At 45.3% G+C, this 18,061-nt stretch overlaps 1 protein-coding gene and 1 non-coding gene across 5 annotated transcripts in view; both read left to right on the forward strand.

Annotated features, from left to right (window-relative positions):
* CACNB4 (calcium voltage-gated channel auxiliary subunit beta 4) overlaps nucleotides 1-18,061 on the forward strand; it is a 345,805-nt gene that overhangs the window by 216,005 nt on the left and 111,739 nt on the right. The gene's annotated exons all lie outside the window — the stretch shown is intronic.
* Nucleotides 15,290-15,484, forward strand: LOC130027030 (U2 spliceosomal RNA). Its single transcript, XR_008792974.1, has one exon. It is a non-coding gene; the product is annotated as a U2 spliceosomal RNA (small nuclear RNA).

An 18,061-nucleotide genomic window follows, 5' to 3' on the forward strand; every position in this document is an offset into this window, starting at 1 on the left:
GGTAGGGGTGGGGGGGGGGGAAGACGTTCATTGGCATCTGAACATGATATAAATTTTTTGGCCTGAGGAATGTTATTGAGAGATAAAAATAAAATTATATAATGTTATTAAATATGTAGACTAATTCATTAGGTTACACAGATATTTAATTTGTCCCACTGTCGTCTTCTTTGAGATTAAATTTAATGTAAATGTGAATTCAGGAAAATATTACAAGCTTCAGATTTGACAAGATCCAGCTTCTAAGTCTTTCATTTACATAAAACCTTGAAAAAGGTACCAGAGCATGAGTACATTTTGTAGGGTGTTTGCCTTGTACATGGCTGACCTGGGTTCAATCCTTGGTATTCCATATGGTCCCCTGCACACTGTCAGGAGTAACCCCTGAGCATCGCCAGGTGTCCCCTCCCCCACCCCACCATCCCTCCAAATGAACACCTTGAGAAAAAAAAAAGCTTAGTTTTTTTGTCTTTGTTTTTTGTCTTTGCTTTTTGGGTCACACCCAAGTACTGTACTATTGCTCCGACCCCAAGCTTCGTTTTTAAGTCTATATGTAGACTTCATGCATCCCCTAGGTTAATGCAGAACTTAAATAAAACAGTGGATGCGTGATTGCATAGGGGAGCCCTGGGATCCCCAGCAACCCATAGTTCCCCAAACACCACCAGGAGTGACATCCCTCCCTCCCTGCCCCCTCCAAAACCAAGATATTTTTATTTCCCGTTTACTTGCTTTGATTCTATATCAGATTCTTAGAGCCGCCATCTCAGAGTATCACAAACTGCGTGGCTTGAAACAAGAGAAAAATGTTGTCTTCTGATTCCCAGAGTATATGTGTGAAACTAAGGTTTGGGCAGAGCCATGCCCCTGTGACCTGTGTGGGAAGAACCTTCCAGATTTTGGGAGACCCTGAAGTTAGTTGGTTTGTAGCAGCTTAATGGACTATGCTCTTTCTCCCATGTGTGTATCAGTGTTCAAATCACACCCCCTCTTTTTGTTGGGGGAGACGAGTCACACTAATCCTGCTTGGTCCTTGGGGTGGCTTCTGGTGGTGCTTGGGGACCCTTGCAGTGTTGGGGATCCAATCCTTGTCCCCCACCTAGAAAACATGTACCCTCTTGAGTTATCTCTCCAGCTCCCACCCTCCCCCCTTTTATAAAGATACTGCCCTACTGGATTAAGACCTATGTAAAATCACCTCATTTTAGCCTGCTTACCTCTGTAATCACACCTCACACAAAACCTTCTATTAGGAGTTAGAACTTCAGAACTTCTTTCGGGAGGATATAATGCTATTCCTATTGGATACATACTCACGAGTGACTATAACCTCAGCTCCCCAGGCACTTATATGTGGTGTTCTATTGCCTCACCCTGGCTGTTTCTCATTGAAGGTACATGTCTGATTTGTGACTTTCAGGTGTAATAGAAAGTTGTTATCCTGGCACAGAACCTTTCAGAAAGTATACTTGCTCAGTGGTTATTTTACTTTCATTTAAAATATTCAATTCCTTTATTTTAACCATGATTATATATTAAAGGAAAAGTTGGCTGTCTCTCCCGAGTTTCTTCCTAAGAGTAAAGTCAACACTCACAGCCCAGTGTTTATCTTTGTATTTATTTCTTCTTGTCAGTCACATAGCAAATATACTTTTTTTCTTTTCTTTTTTAAAATTAATTTTATTGAATCACCATGAGATAGTTATAAGCTTTCATGTTTGGGTTACAATCACACAATGATCAAACACCCATCCCTCCACCAGTGCACATTCCCCACCACCAATATCCCTGGTATAACCCCCCTTTCCCACCCTCCCTCTGCCTCCATAGCAGATATGATTCCCCATAATCTCTCTCTACTTTGGGGCATTATGGTTTGCAATACAGACTCTGAGAGGTTATCAAATTTGGTCCTTTATATACTTTCTGCACACATCTCCCATCCCGACCGATTCCTCCAGCCATCTTTTTCTTGGTGATCCCTTCTCTATTCCAGCTGCCTTCTCCCCTTTGCTCATGAGGCAGACTTTCAGCTATGGAGCAGTCTTCCTGTCCCGTATATCTACTGTCCTTAGGAGTCAGCCTCGTGTTATATTGTTTTATACTCCACAAATGAGTGCAGTCCTTCTATGTCTGTCCCTCTCTTTCTGACTCTTTTCACTTACCATGATACCTCCGTGTCTATCCATTTATAAGCAAAGTTCATGACTTCGTCTCTCCTGACAGCTGCATAGTATTCCATTGTGTAGATGTACCAAAGGTTTTTTAACCAGTCATCTGTTCTAGGGCACTTGGGTTGTTTCCAGATTTTGTCTATTGTGAACAGTGCTGCAATGAGCATATAGGTACAGATGTCATTTCTACTGTGCTTTTTTGCATCCTTGGGATATATTCCCAGAAGTGGTATTGCAGGGTCATTTGGAAGCTCAATTTCTAGTTTTTGAAGGATTGTCCATATTGTTTTCCAGAAAGGCTGGACTAGTGAGCATTCTCACCAACAGTGAAAGAGTGTCCCTTTTCTCCCACATCCACGCCAGCACTGGTTGCTTTTGTTCTTTTGAATGTGTGCCAGTCTCTGTGGTGTGAGATGATATCTCATTGTTGTTTTGATTGCATCTCCCTGATGGCTAGTGATGTGGAGCATTTTTTTCTTGTGCCTTTTGGCCATTTGTATTTCTTTTTTTGAGAAAACTTCTGTTCATTTCTTCTCCCCATTTTTTGATGGGGTTGGAGGTTTTTAGATATACCTTTTAAATTTTTAGGTCTTTTAAAAAAATCAGGGAGTGGGTTTAGTCCATAGTCATCATTTCGCTTGCTTTCAAGTCAATAATTAGCCGTGTCTTTTTTTGTTTGTTTTTTTTTGAGGTGCTCAGGCTTTATTCCTGGCTCTGTGCTCAGGGATCACTCCTGGTGGGGCTTAGGAGACCATGTGGGATTCCAGGAATCAAACTTGGGTCAGCCATGTGACTTGCTTGCTGTACTGTCACTCTGGCCTAAGCTGTGTCATTTTTGGGGGTGAGGGGGCATGTTGGTTATGCTCAGGTGTTAACAGTCACTCCTGGTGTTTGGGGGACTATATGGACCACCAGGGATCGAACCCAGATTGACCACATGCAAAGCAAGCATCTTACCCACTGTACTGTTTCTGGCCCTAAGCTGTGTGACTTTTTAAGAGTTGCATGATATTTAGTAATACATTTTCTTAAATTTATTTTTAAAAGCTTACTGACTGGAAGTCAGGTATTTATTTTCCCATTTTGAGATTCTGGAAATGTTGAAGAGGGCTCCCAATGATCTTTTCATCTTCTTGCTGTGCAATTTAAAAGATGATGATTTAGTATCAAGAAAGAAATGTATGGACAGCTTCATAGAGAGAGGAGATCTTTTGTTACTCTGGTATGTTCTGCCTTCTTGGGAAAAAAGAAGAGCAGAGAGTCCTGGAACTGGGAGTAGGGGGAGTGAGGGAGATGTGGAAGCATCTTTCAGCCTCTTAACTTAATGATCCCTGAGCTGCCCTGATTAGGTGTTGTCCTGTTCCTTACGAGGCTGGCCATATGCTTTCTTCATCATATTGTCCAAGTGATGCTGCCACTTAGACTGGACAAACGGGCTCTTCAGGAAAAATAATTAGAACACACAAAGCATAGCTGATTTACAGGTCAGCTTGAGCTGATGTCACTTACTGCTTTAGGGCTATTTCAAGGCTCAGTTTGTCCAGAGAAGTATGAATAGCAGGCTTCCAGACATGGCGCCCTTAATCACACATGAGCACCTCTAATAATCGCATTCTGTTTTCAGGGCAAGTTGATGTCAGTTCCTTCACAACACTCAAGAGGCAACTGGTAAAGGGTAGTAACCTAGAACCACCTGAGAGTTCAGATGCAGGAAGAGAATTTCTGCCTTCCTGTATTCACTGGCGATGATCAGAGTGAAGCTGAAATGAGGGAGGATAAAGCAGTGAATTGACGTGTGCTATTGGTATTTATTTTCTACTCATTAAGAGCTCATAACATAATGAAATAAAGTTCAAACAATATAAAATTATACAAATAATACAGAATGCTTCGGTAGGTAATAAGCACAGTCTGGAAATGCTCAATAATTTTTTTCCGTAAATGGATGGTGAGAGAATTTCCAGACCCAAAAAGCAGCTTGCTAAACAGAAATGTTCTACTTTTGGACAGTGGGGAAAATCTGTATAATTAATATTACTAATAACATCCTTATTTAACTTTCTTCTTGCAGTCATGTGTAATTTCATTTAACATAAACCAACTTACTAGTCATGTTTATGATTTATGGAGTTTAGATCAGTACTCCATGTATAAAAAAAATTAAGTTGTAAATGTGCTTTATATGAAATGTTTAGAGAATGAATAAACACAAATACATCCTGACTTTTTTCTCTACAAAAGCCAGTCAACCAAAGTAATATATATGTTAAATCACTATCATTTTCATGCCCCACCTCAATTTTCAAAGACTTAATTTGCCACATACAAACCCATCTACAGTTGGGACTTTTTCTGAACTCTGTGGTCATCTTTGTGTGACTCTCCGACTGATTTAATTATTAGAGCTTTGTAGTATTTTTGTTTGGTTTAAGGTTCACTCCAGCAGTGCTCATGTCTTACTCCTGACTCTGTACTAAGGGATCATCCCTGTTGGTGCCCAGGGGAATGTATGTAGTGCCAGGGATTGAAGTGGGGTTTGCTGCATGCAAGGCAAGTGCCTTAACCCCTATTCTCTCTCTCTCTCTCTCTCTCTCTCTCTCTCTCTCTCTCTCTCTCCAGTCTTTAACAGTCCCTCACGATTTTCACCGAACTGCTCTCATGTTTATATTTCCATGTGAATTTAGGTAGGATTTTGTCCACTTTTTCTCTCTCCCTTGAGGGCAGGAGATGTAATTCCACAGACCGGCATTTGCCTTGCTATTCTGAAACCCTGGATTCAGTTTCCTGAATTACAAAACAACAACAACAACAAAAATACAAACAAAAAAATCTCACTCCAGAAAGTTTCCAAACTGCCAGAGTCCTGTTTGTGTTTTAATTATGATCACATAACAATTTAATGTGGGGGAAACGACATCTCCTGGTTTCAAGGCTTCTCTCCCTGAGCATAGCGTACATGTCTGATTTCTCCCGTGAACATCAGGGAAGGTCCATATTTGTCTTCATATAGAACCTGGGAATATTTAATTTCCCCCTAATTATTTTACCTGATCTGTTTTTATCCTAACTGTACAAACAGAGGTCCCTTCTTACCCATATTGTTGGGTAGGATTTCTTCCTATCCAGCAATCTTTTAGGTTATTGTTTGTGTGAAGGAAAACTATTGGTTTTTACATGTAAATACATAATAATTTACTCAGAGTTCTTCTTGTACATAATAGCTTTATAGTTCATCCTCTTGAGGTTTTTAAGAGTGTAATATTCAAATAATGATAAAAATTGCCCTTTTCTTTAAACAGTGGTTTGCTTTCTATCTCGATAAAAAGAATTTGTTTCTATGCTATTACAGAATGAATACAATCTAATCTTTTGTTTTTCAAATCACACAGGTGAACATTTTCAAACTATGGGTCAGGATCAAGTTATAGGTCAGTCAATCCCTTGAATATACTATAACCAGGGTGAGAGAGGGTTCAAAGGGCATTTTCTGCATGTGGGAGGTCCAGGTTAAATCGGAGCAGGGTTGGGAGTAGCCCAGACCACACTGCCAGGTGTTGCTCCAAACCCAAGTTAACAGAAACAACGCCATGAATTAAAGCAGAATTAAAAATAGAGTAGAAAACTGTCAGCATTACCTAGAAAACATTTCAGTTGTGCCTCTACATCAGGTCACACTGACATTGTCACAAGGTAATAATCTTACTTTAGATCAGGATGGAAAACAAGTTTGAGATAGATTTCTTTCACAAAGAGAATTCATTTCTGGAACTTCCACATTCTTTCGCTTTTCCCCTGCAAGTCAGATGACACCCATCCTCTTGGCTCTGTCTTTCCTTCTTTTCCACTAAGTTTCCGTAAACACTGTTGTGACTTACAGCTTTTGACAGAGTGACAGTGGGTAGCAGAAGTTTTGGGTTCGAATGTTTTTCCTTCCCCAGAATACCCAGAAAATGGAGACTAGAGACAGGTAAGCTCCATGGAGAGAAAGAGAAGAACTGTTTATTGGGTTCAGGTAGAGTAGTGGGTTCATCTCTATTCTCTTTAATATCATCATCATTAAGTTTGAACTGTTTGTTAAATAAGAGTCCATAGTTGAGTTTTTATAAACCCTTTTGTTTGGGGCAGGGGACACACCTGGTTGTGCTTGGGGACTAGTTCTGTCTTTGCCATCAGGAATCACTCTTGGTGGAGCTCAGGGGACAAAATGTGGTGCCAGGATCAAACCTGGGTCAGCTGTACACAAGACAGGTGCCCTACCCACTGTACTATCTCCCCGGCCCACCCACGTTTGTTACCACATGGGCAGCACAGTTTCTCAAGGAGTTGTAACCTGGGTGTCATCTCCTGAGTGTCACCCCACCCTCACCAGGGATGCCCCGAGAAGCAAGAAGTGACAGCAGTTATTCCTGATCTCTGCAGGCTGCTTTGGGTTCTGTTACATGAGTAGCCAGCAAGGAAATAACTAAAAATTAGCAGCAAATGTGGAAAAGTGGCATCTATGGAGCAAGTCGAGTACTTTCCTTAGTGAGTTGAAGGCATTCAGTAATAAACAGGAATTTCCCCCAATAAATGCTTCTCATTTGCTTTCAACCTCTTTGTTCAGGGAGCTCTCAGTACTCCAGCACTCTGAGTCCCAAGCAGCTGCAGGGACACGCGCTGAGCCGAGGGCATCACTCCCAGGCTCCGACATTCGTCTCCTCCTGCTCCCTGTGTCTCAACACACACACACACACACACACACACACACACACACACACACACACACACACACACTTCTGCTTCTTTAACACTTATGCTTTCCACACCATCCCAAGCCCCTACGGCGATCCACTCCACGACCTTTGTAGCATTCCTTCCTGCTGCTACGTGCCCAGTGATTTTCCATTTTCTGGTGTTTGACTCCCAAGAAAGCTGGAGGCAGGAAAGGCAGAACTAGGGCATGAGCCCAGGGGCTCAGGCTCGCCTTTCCTCTGTGTGGAGCGCTTTGTCTTCCAGCCATCGGTCACGCTCGGCTCAGTAGTCTTGCGGCTCTCTTACCTTGTCTGCACTTCCCCAACCCGAAGTGCCTCCAGCTCTCCACCCTCTCAGCACCTGCACCCCTGCAGCCAAACGTGACAAGAGCACAGATCACAGTGTCTTACTGTTCTCAAAACTGTTTCCTTCTCTCCAGCTGCTCTCCTCAGACCTCTCGCCCAGTTACTCTTGGCTTCACTTGCAGCCGGTGACCTTGCTTGTAAGACAGGAGCAATCCGCAGAGAACCCCCGCTGGCTGTCCTCACTGCCACTCTGCCCGTATTCTCTGTATTCTCTGCCCCTTCCCTGGACTGCGCTCTGCCTGCTCGGGTTCCAGTGGGAGGCCCTGCTTTCACTTGTGCTGTAGATCCAGCTCTGTCTACTGGCCCACGCTAGAGCATCACTTTAGCAAGCTCCCTGTCTCTGCATTACCATTTCCTCCCTCTCCACTGAATCATTCTCCTCTGCAGTACACGTATCCTTTTGTTTCTTCCTTGCTAGAACATCTACTGATACCGCCTCCTCCTCTTCCTTTTCCCTTTCTTCCTCCTCCTCCTCCTCCTCCTCCTTCCTTTGACTTATTGAAGGTCTTTGTAAATTCATTGTGCCAGGAATACCTTTAATGGTCTGAAGTCTATATTTTGTCTGTAATATTTTAAAATGCCTAAGACAATATATAGACTTGCAAGAGAGACAAATTACCTGGAAATTCCAGTATAATTTGGGAAGTGATTAAAATAACTTTTAATCTGAGGACTGCTGGGGTTTCCCTGGTAGCCCTGATGGCCCCTGAGCACCACTGGGCCAGAACATGACATGACCAGGAGTGGCCTGAGAATGCTATCCTCTCCACCCCCGACTCCCCCTCCCAACTTTCCACAATACCTCTGTCTGTGACCCTTACTTTAAAAGATGTTACTGATATTATGTCATTTAAAATAATATTAATAATGGTTTCTCACGCATATAATTTCAGTCTATCACCAGTGTACCCACCTCCTTTACCCAAGGACTCCAAGACTCCTCCCTTTCATGCCCCCCAACATAATTGTGTGGGTTAGTTCTCCCATTATATTGCCTCTGGTCCTTTGTTGCTCTTTTACCTTAAGTTTTTTTTTACCTTTACTCTTTTATCTTAAGTTCTGTGACCCCTATTTTTTTTGCTTTTTGGGTCACACCTGGCTATGCACAGGGGTTACTCCTGGCTTTGCACTCAGGAATTACTCCTGGCAGTGCTCAGGGGACCATATGGGATGCTGGGATTCAAACCCGGGTCAGCCGCATGCAAGGCAAACGCTCTACCCACTGTGCTATCTCTCCAGCCCCGACCCCTATTTTTAAAAATACTTTCAAATGGTATGATAGGGTGTGACATGTTATTCCTTAGTAATGCATGAAATAATGTATTAATATATAGACAAAGCTAGAGTTGAATTTTGTTTGAAAAGAGAGAGTAATGAGAATAAAAGATTTCTTTCTAACCATAGCTCTTTTAGTGTTTTCAATTAGGGATGAAGGGGTAGATAGTAGAGAGTCAGTATGGGATTTTTTTTGTATACGTGTGTGTGTGTGTGTGTGTGTGTGCGTTCTACCTCAGCACTGTATCCCTGCCTCTCCAGTCATAGCCTTTGCATGTTGTACCTGTGCTTCATAAAGTCGTGTCATCTTATGAGAGTTAAGAATTCTCATTTGATGTGCCAAGTTTAAACAATGAAAATCACTTATCCCCTATGTATTGACCAACAGGCCACCGTGAACAGCAAGAGACTCTTACTGGCTGGGGATATGGCTCGAGTGGTAGGGCACATGTGTGAGGCTTTCAGCTCCATCCCCAGCACTGCATGGCCCTTAAGTATTGTTGTGGATGGCTCCTGGCCCCAAAGAGCCCCCAGACGTGATCCTTACAGCAATTAAAAAGATAATAGACAACAACAAAACGGGAAATTCTAGAAAGCAACAATGATGTCTGTGTATGTCCCTTCAGCACCAGGCAGCTGAACGGTCTCTTTGCACATGTACCAAGGGGTGCTACTCAGTCATATTTATATGAAAGGACCATGTCTAGTGAGAGCTAGCAGTTCTTTGATAATTACCATAAATTTGACTCAGTCAAACCCATTATTATTGGGTTTATGAAGTTTGAGATATCTAACAGCTGGATTGTGGTATGAAAATATTCATAATTTCTGTTGGATACATGGAAAATGATGGTTTAACATTAATCATGGAAGAGAACATTAGATTAGGTAGAGATTAGTGAAAATAAAGATGTAATCCTATCCTTTCTAAATTCATGAACTTGAGCTGGAAAGATAGTATGGGTCTTAAGGGGATGGCCATGTATGTATGCAGTGGCCGCTTTGGCCAGACCTGCTTGGATTTCACATATAGCACCACATACAGTTCCTGAGCTTCCACATACAGCACCACATTCCATTTCCTGAGATTGCTAGGGGTCATTCCTGAACACAGAGCCAGGAATAGCCCCTGAGCACTGACTGGGTGTGACACCTTCCACACCCTGTAAAAAAGTAAATAAATTCATGGGCTTTCTGAATTCTGTTCACAGATTTTGGGGTGGGTGTGGAACTGATTTAAGAGAACCTGCTTTTGCCAGCAAAAATTTCTTATAGAAGTTTTTCTCTTCTCTATTCTTTCTTGATTTTCCATTGAGTCTGCTTCTATCAAGCTTCTGTCCTCACAATCTATTGAAACTTTTTATCAAGTCCACTGATGATTTTACAAGGCTATAGCCAAAAATCAAGTTTGCCTCATCAACAGTATTGGAGACAATGTTTCATTCTTTTGTCTTTGCTAACTTCTTTTGGCTTCAAGGAAAATGCTGTTTTCTTTCTGCCTCTGTAGCCACAAATGCTGAAATCCCTCTGCTTGTTCTTCGGCTCCTGCCTCCTAAACCTTGGTATAACCCAGGACGTAGGCTTAGCTATCCTTCATTTCCGTTTAGCTGCATTCTCTGGTTCATCTCTTCCCAGTCTTTAGCTTTTGGAGTACCCACTGGACTTCAGTGTTCCCCCAATGCTTGGGATTCCAGCCCTGACCTACCAGCTGAATTCATCACTGCTATACTCAGCTGCTCCTCATTCTCTCTGCCTCATAGCCTGCGAGGTACACAGATTTCAACACGTCCAGACATGGTTTTCCGACACTCTCTCTAATTCCTCTTTTTTTTTTTTTATTTCTTTATTGAATCACCGTGGGAAAGGTTACAAAGCTTTCAGGTTTAGGTCTCAGTCATGCAAATATCAAACACATTTCCCTTTACCAAAACTTATTTTTTACCATGAAGAACCCCAATAAAACCCCACCCCCACCCCTCCCAGTCCCTGTGGGGCAGATGAATTCTAGTTAACACTCTATCTGCTTTGATTAGATTCATTGTTTCAATAAAAGATTCACCACTATTATTTAGAGTTTACCCCCCCCCCCAAATCAGACATGCTGAAAAAGCATTGTGAAGTGATTTGCTTTCTACAGCTGGGTTCAAGAATTAAATGTTGGTTTTGGATTTCTGCTATTTTACTTATTGAACCTGGAAGTATTTCTACTGAAAGTCAGATAGTTAAGAAATTGGTTTCTGTGCACTGGAGACGTGGCCGTGCTGGAGAGCCGCTAGTGGGGGGCAACTGGTGGCCTCGGTAGGGCGTGAAGGGCGGACCGAAACGCCCCCCTTCCCATGAGGTTTTAGTCGCCCCCACTACCCCGGCTCATACCTGCTGTCCACAAGGCTCCCATGTGGCCGCCATCTTTCTTTCCAGAGAGGAGAAGGCGACTGGGGCAACACCCTTTCCCCTCTGGACAGACCTGATGGCCTGGATTAACGCATAGTCCATTCACTTTTCTGCTCCAAGCTGCTGGGTTCTGCATTAAGTCCTTGTGCTTCTGGGGCCGTGGCCGTGCTGGAGAGCCGCTCGCGGGGGGCAACTGGTGACCTCAGTAGGACGTGAAGGACGGACCGGAACGTCCCCCTTCCCATGAGGTTTTAGTCGCCCCCACTCCCCCGGCTCATACCTGCTGTCCACAAGGCTCCCATGCGGCCGCCATCTTTCTTTCCAGAGAGGAGAAGGCGACTGGGGCAACACCCTTTCCCCTCTGGACAGACCTGATGGCCTGGATCAACGCATAGTCCGTTCACTTTTCTGCTCCAAGCTGTCGGGTTCTGCATTAAGTCCTTGTGTTTCTGGGGCCGTGGCCGTGCTGGAGTGCCGCTCGCGGGGGGGCAACTGGTGACCTCAGTAGGATGTGAAGGACGGACCGGAACGTCCCCCTTCCCATGAGGTTTTAGTCGCCCCCACTCCCCCGGCTCATACCTGCTGTCCACAAGGCTCCCATGCAGCCGCCATCTTTCTTTCCAGAGAAGAGAGGGCGAATGGGGCAACACCCTTTCCCCTCCTACAGACTTGATGGCCTGGATTAACGCATAGTCCGTTCACTTTTCTGCTCCAAGCTGCCGGGTTCTGCATTAAGTCCTTGTGCTTCTGGGGCTGTGGCCGTGCTGGAGAACCGCTCGTGGAGGGCAACTTGTGACCTCGGTAGGGCGTGAAGGACGGACCGGAATGCCCCCCTTCCCATGAGGTTTTAGTTGCCCCCACAGCCCCGGCTCATACCTGCTGTCCACAAGGCTCCCATGTGGCCGCTATCTTTCTTTCCAGAGGGAGGAGGGTGGAAGGGACCAACACCCTTTCCCCTCCGGGCAGCCATGATGGCCTGGATTAACGCATAGTCCATTCACTTTTCTGCTCCAAGCTGCTGGGTTCTGCATTAAGTCCTTGTGCTTCTGGGGCCGTGGCCGTGCTGGAGAACCGCTCGCGGGGGGCAACTGGTGACCTCGGTAGGGCGTGAAGGACGGACCGGAACGCCCCCCTTCCCCCACACCCCCGGTTCATACCTGCTGTCCACAAGGCTCCCATGCGGCTGCCATCCTTCTTTCCAGAGAAGAGAGGGCGAATGGGGCAACCCCCTTTCCCCTCTGGCAGACTTGATGGCCTGGATTAACGCATAGTCCTTTCACTTTTCTGCTCCAAGCTGCTGGGTTCTGCATTAAGTCCTTGTGCTTCTGGGACTGTGGCCGTGCTGGAGAGCCGCTCGTGGGGGGCAACTGGTGACCTCGGTAGGGTGTGAAGGACAGACCGGAACGCCCCCCTTCCCATGAGGTTTTAGTCACCCCCACTCCCCCGGCTCATGCCTGCTGTCCACAAGGCTCCCATGTGGCCGCCATCTTTCTTTCCAGAGAGGAGAGGGCGAATGGGGCAACACCCTTTCCCCTCTGGACAGTCATGATGGCCTGGATTAACGCATAGCCCATTCACTTTTCTGCTCCAAGCTGCTGGGTTCTGCATTAAGTCCTTGTGTTTCTGGGGCTGTGGCCGTGCTCCAAACTTAACTATGATTTTCAGAGAGAAACGTTGGGTGGTTTACTTTGTATATATGGATCATTTTGTATGTAAGGAGATGTCGCGCGGCCGCGCAAGCGGCCGCACGGTTTTGAGAAAAAGTCCTAGTTCCTGCATACTCGAGCTGTGGTTGTAGAGGCTTCTGGTCACCGGGGTTCCATCTGGGGGAGGCGGGATGCGAAACCTACCCCATCTGGGGCTTCCCGATGATCTCGGCTCTTTTTGGAACCTGTTTATTTTTTTTCCTTCGGGATCTGCGGGTCCCGCCCTCCATGTTGTCCTTCTCTTTGGCTGAATGCTGTAAATATGGCGCTGGGGGGCGGGCTGTGGGTAATTCCTCTTTTTTAAAAATCATTCTCAGCAGCGGTCCCATCCTTACAGCTGCTCCGTCAGCCTCCTGGAACTTACCTTTGATGCTCCTGTTGCTCAAGCCCACAGCAGTGCTTCAGGTTGTTAGAATTCAGATTCTAGCAACTCTGAGTCCTGAACATTACCTTCTGTTTTTCACCACTTTACAGTTGCCACTGGACACCAGCTTCTCTGTCACTCTTTCATCTCAATTTTCCTACTTTTAAAACTGGAAACTCGGGCTGGAGCGATAGCACAGTGGGTAGGGCATTTGCCTTGCACGTGACCAACCCGGGTTTGATTCCCAGCATCCCATATGGTCCCCTGAGCACCACCAGGAGTAATTCCTGAGTGCAAAGCCAGGAGTAACCCCCCAAAACCCTCTCCCCCCCAAAAACAAAACAAATCCTGGAAGCCCTTGGGGCTGGAGTGATGGTACAGCAGGTAGGGCCTTTGCCTCAAACGTGCCCCACCTGGTTTGATCCCTGGCACCCCGTATGGTTCCCTGAGAACCACCAAGACTAACTTCTTTTTTTTTAAATTTTTATTAGTGAAACACCGTGAGGTACAGTAGTAGACTTACATTTTTTTGTGCTTGGGTTTCAGTTATACAATGATTGAGTACCCATCCCTCCACCAGTGCCCATTCTCCAGCTCCAGTGCTCCCAGTATCCCTCCCACCCACCTCCCATCCCCTCCATCCCACCCCACCTCTGTGACAGGGCATTCCCTTTTGTTTTATCTCTCCTTTCGGGTGCTGTGGTTTGCAAAAGAAGCATTGAGTGGCAATCATGTTTGGTCTATAGTCTACTTTCAGCATGCATCTCTCATCCTGGGAGGATCCTCCAAATACCCTTTATTTGGTGCTCCCTTCTCTATCTGAGCTGCATTCCCCCTAACATGTGTGGCTGGCCTCCAAGCCATGGAGTGAACCTCCTGGTACTTATCTCGGCTCAAGACTAACTTCTGAGTGCAGAGACAGGAATAAACCCAGGTGTGGACCAAAAATAAAGGAAAAAATAAAACAACTGGAAGCCCATGAATCTTTAGAAGCCCCCTGTCCACTCTGCCCCTGTGGTCTAGATGTACAGCTTCTGAACTCAGTCAGACCCGTCTAGGTGGCAGGCAGGTCTCAAGGGTGATTCCACAGCAACAGAAACCTTTGCTTGAAGGATCAGAGGTTTTATTCAGCATCAACTTCTGTTAATCTGATTGTTTGTTTTTTTTTTCTTTTTGGGTCACACCCAGCGATGCTCAGGGGTTACTCCTGGCTCTGCACTCAGGAATTACTCCTGGTGGTGCTTGGGTGACCATATGGGATGCTGAGAATTGAACCCGGGTTGGCTGCTTACAAGGCAAACGCCCTACCCACTGTGCTATCACTCCAGCCCCTGATTGGGTTTTAAATGTATCGCTACAGGTTTGAGGTCTTAATGAGGATAAATTTAAAAGCATAGTACCCACTGGATGCTTTTTTTGGGTGGAGGTGGGAACTATTTAAGAGAACTTGCTTTTGCTAGCAAAATTTTCTTATAGCATTCTCTGCTTCTCTATTCATTCCTGATTTTCCATAGAGTCTGCTTATATCAGGCTTCTGTCCTCTTTAATCTTGAAATGTTTTATCAAGCCCACTGATGATTTCACAAGGCTATAGCCAAAAATCAAATTTGCCTCATCAGTGGTATTGGAGACTATGGTTCAGTCTTTCGTCTTGGCAAACTTTCAACTTTAGTACCTCAACTTAAGTCAACTTTTATGACTTGTGTATTTGAAAAATTTAGTTGGAGGTCGAAGAGATGATGCAGTGTATAAGGCTCCCATGCAGCCTACTCAGGTGCAGTTCCTTCCAACACACTTGGTCTCCCAAGCACTGTTGGGAGTGATAAGAGCCGGAGTAAACTCTGAGCACTGCAGGATGTGGCTCCAAAACCAATACTGGTAATAATTACTACAATTATACAGATGTATTTTTACTTGAATTTTTGATGCATAAAATGATAATTTAGTGAAAATGAACATGTTAGTGATAATTTCACATCAGAAATACTAAACAGAAATCGAACCCACAGTAAACGGACCCACAGGGAGGGGCTGTGGCTCAATGGAAGAGCAAAGGCCTGGCGTGCATGAGGTCACAGGTTCCGTCTGGCCACCAACCCACCTTGATGATGCTTGGTCCTGCCACTGTGACTTCCCCAGCTCTCCCCTCAAAGCACCACAACTAAGTTTAGGACATTTCTCCCCACTGTGTACCAAAACAATAACAACCACTGTGGAAGAAAGGGAAGGGGTAAGAAAATGTTTTTAATTTGAACAGATATTCTAATTTAAAGAAACAGAGACATCACTTCTCGGCCTTTTGGTTAAGATCAAGCATAGTATCTGTTCTTGTCAGTTTAATATTGACATGTCCTCTATAAATGAAAACAATATGTAAATGGAATTGGGGGGGGTCTAGGAAATGGAATGGGAGCTTGCTCCGTATATTTCATGTATTGATTTGGTATTGTAGTACAAAATAGTAATAGTGCATACCCTCAGGGGACATATTACTTGTTCAAAAGAAGACCTGGAGTGATAGTACAACAGGTAGGGCACTTGACTTGAGCATGGCAACCCTGGGTTCAATCCCCAGCATTCCATACATTCCCCAGAGTACCACCAAGAGTGATTCATAAGCAGAGCCAGGAATAACCCCAGAGCATAGCTAAGTGTGACCCAATTAAAACAAAAGCAAAGAGAGCATGCATGAGAGAGAGAGAGAAAGAGACAGAGATACAGAGAGACAGAGACAGAGATTCAGCTCGAGAACAAGTTTGGAATGTTTAGGGGCTTATTATTTCCAGGGCCACGCCTCAGGCACTGGGGACTAGGAACTACCGGGGTTACTCTGGACCATACTGGGCAGTGAGAGGGTGATATTCAGTGCCAGAGAGGGAGCGCACTCCATCCTCATCCTGAGTCCCTTGAAGCATTTAAATTTTTCTCCCTGGGTGAGGACCCCAGGTTATCAGATGGTCAGGATCACCTTGGCACATGTGTGGCACCAGAGAGCAAGTACATGCCCTAGACACTTCTTAAACCACTGACCCTGGGACACTTGCGGGGCTTTCTGTGTGTGGGATCCCTAACAGCAACACTTTTAGGATCCCCTCAGTAAGCACAGCGGCAGTAGAGTTTGAAGTCTCGGCCTTGCACTTGTCAGGGGAGTGCTTTAAGCCACGAAGCCACCTGCCTGGCCATTCCTCTCTCGGCTTTCAGACAGCAGCATTATCCTCCTCCTCACAGTGGATGCGGCAGGACCGGGACTGCTCTCTTTGTCCCCAGGACCTTGTGCTTGACAGGACAGCACCCCAAGTCATTAAGGAATCTTCCAGGTCCCCAAGAGTTTATTTTAAAATTTCTTTTAGTGACTTTGGTAGGAGAAGGTTGGGCCATACCTGCTGGTGTTTGGAGGTGGTTCCCTGGTGCTGGGTTGTTGGGGATGGAACCTGGGTTCCCCTGAACAAAGCCTGTACCCAAACCTCTAGCCATCTCTAGGCTCAGGAGTCTGCATTTAAAGGATTTTCATCAATTGTTTAAAATGCTCAGATGAAATTATGACCTCCGTGTCCCAGATTTTATGCTGTTTCTATCATGTGACTGTCAGAAACACAAAATGGGTTAGATAATAGCCATATTTTACCGCTGTTCATTCTCTGTTGTGGGAGTAGAAAATAATAGAAATGCCTCAAGCAGCTTAGAGTGCCAGTAACTTTTCTTAGCAATTAATGAAGTCATTCATTCCGTTAACACTGTTGAATGCCTTTTATGTGCCAGGCACTCCAGTGGGTACTGGGGATACAAAGATGAATAAAACCCAGTATATATAGCTTCAGAGTCCCAGACAAATGGAAAGGAAAAGGAATAAACAGCCTGGAACAAAAATGCAATGCGGTATGGACCATAGTAGAGAGAGTTGATATTTGATACAAGAATCGTTCACCAGAGGAAATGTTCACTCTCTTGAAATGGGTTGAGAAGTTTGGCCCCATGACATGGATTCTTCCCCGTGCATCAAGGGTGCCTGTGCTTATAACACCTTCACTCTGTTCCATGGCTTGTAATTCTCAAGGTGCAAAAAGAGGTTTTATAAATACCCTTAATTAGAAAAATGCCAGCCCGAAATGGTCTCGGAGGCAGGAGCTGATCTAAAACCTCCCCAAGTTGATATATTCCAGAACCTTTCACTCTCTCAGGGGTTGGGAAAGCCTATATCAGGGGTAGGGGGTGACCGAAGTGGGTGAGACATGGGTCCGCCCACTTGCTCATGCTTTGTAAATTTTGGCGCTCACAAGGGATTCCACACTTTGTTGTGGCACCAGGGATCCCAAGTGACAGCATTGCTGGGGTTGTCCTCAGGACATGTAGGAGTGTGCTGGGGGTAGAATTCATGACTTCACCCTTGGAAGACAAGAACTTTGCCCCTGAATCTCCACCCCGACTTCCAGGCTTTCTCATGTTTATATTATTTTTGGTGGGTCTGGGGTGCCCTCCCATGCTGTGCTCAGGAGGTCCAGTGATTCTCAGCCAACTGGGGCAGTGGTTCAGTGCATGGCCCGAGAGTGCAATGTTGGTTGGGGATCCCAGGGTCGCCCTGATGCCACCAGAGGACTCTTGGGCTGCACCCAGTGATGCTCAAGAGGGACCGTATGGTGCCAGAAATGGAACTTGGGTTTGGTCCACATACTTCCAAACTGCCACTAACATTGGGGGATGGACTCCAAATAGTGCTCAGAAGACATAAGGCCCTTCCCAGTGATCCTTGGTTGGACCAGTGGTTCAGTGCAGGGGCCTGAGGCTGCGGTGCTGCTTGTGCCCTGTGGTGCTGGGGATTCCTTGGGTCACCCTGCTGGTGCTGGGGGTCTTGGGGCTGCATCGGGAGATGTTTGGGGGACAATGTGATGCTGGGGATTGAAATGAGTCAGCTTCATTCAAAGCATGTTCCTTAACTGCTGGACTATCTCTCTAGCCCCTCACATTATTTTAAATCAAAATTTACCACATGATATTTATAATTTGACATAGGCAATAATAACCTTCTTTCCTTTGTCCCTGCTGCCTGCCCTCCCTCTC

Source organism: Sorex fumeus, unplaced genomic scaffold (assembly GCF_029834395.1).
Source record: "Sorex fumeus unplaced genomic scaffold, SorFum_2.1 ptg000035l, whole genome shotgun sequence".
NCBI lineage: Eukaryota > Metazoa > Chordata > Mammalia > Eulipotyphla > Soricidae > Sorex > Sorex fumeus.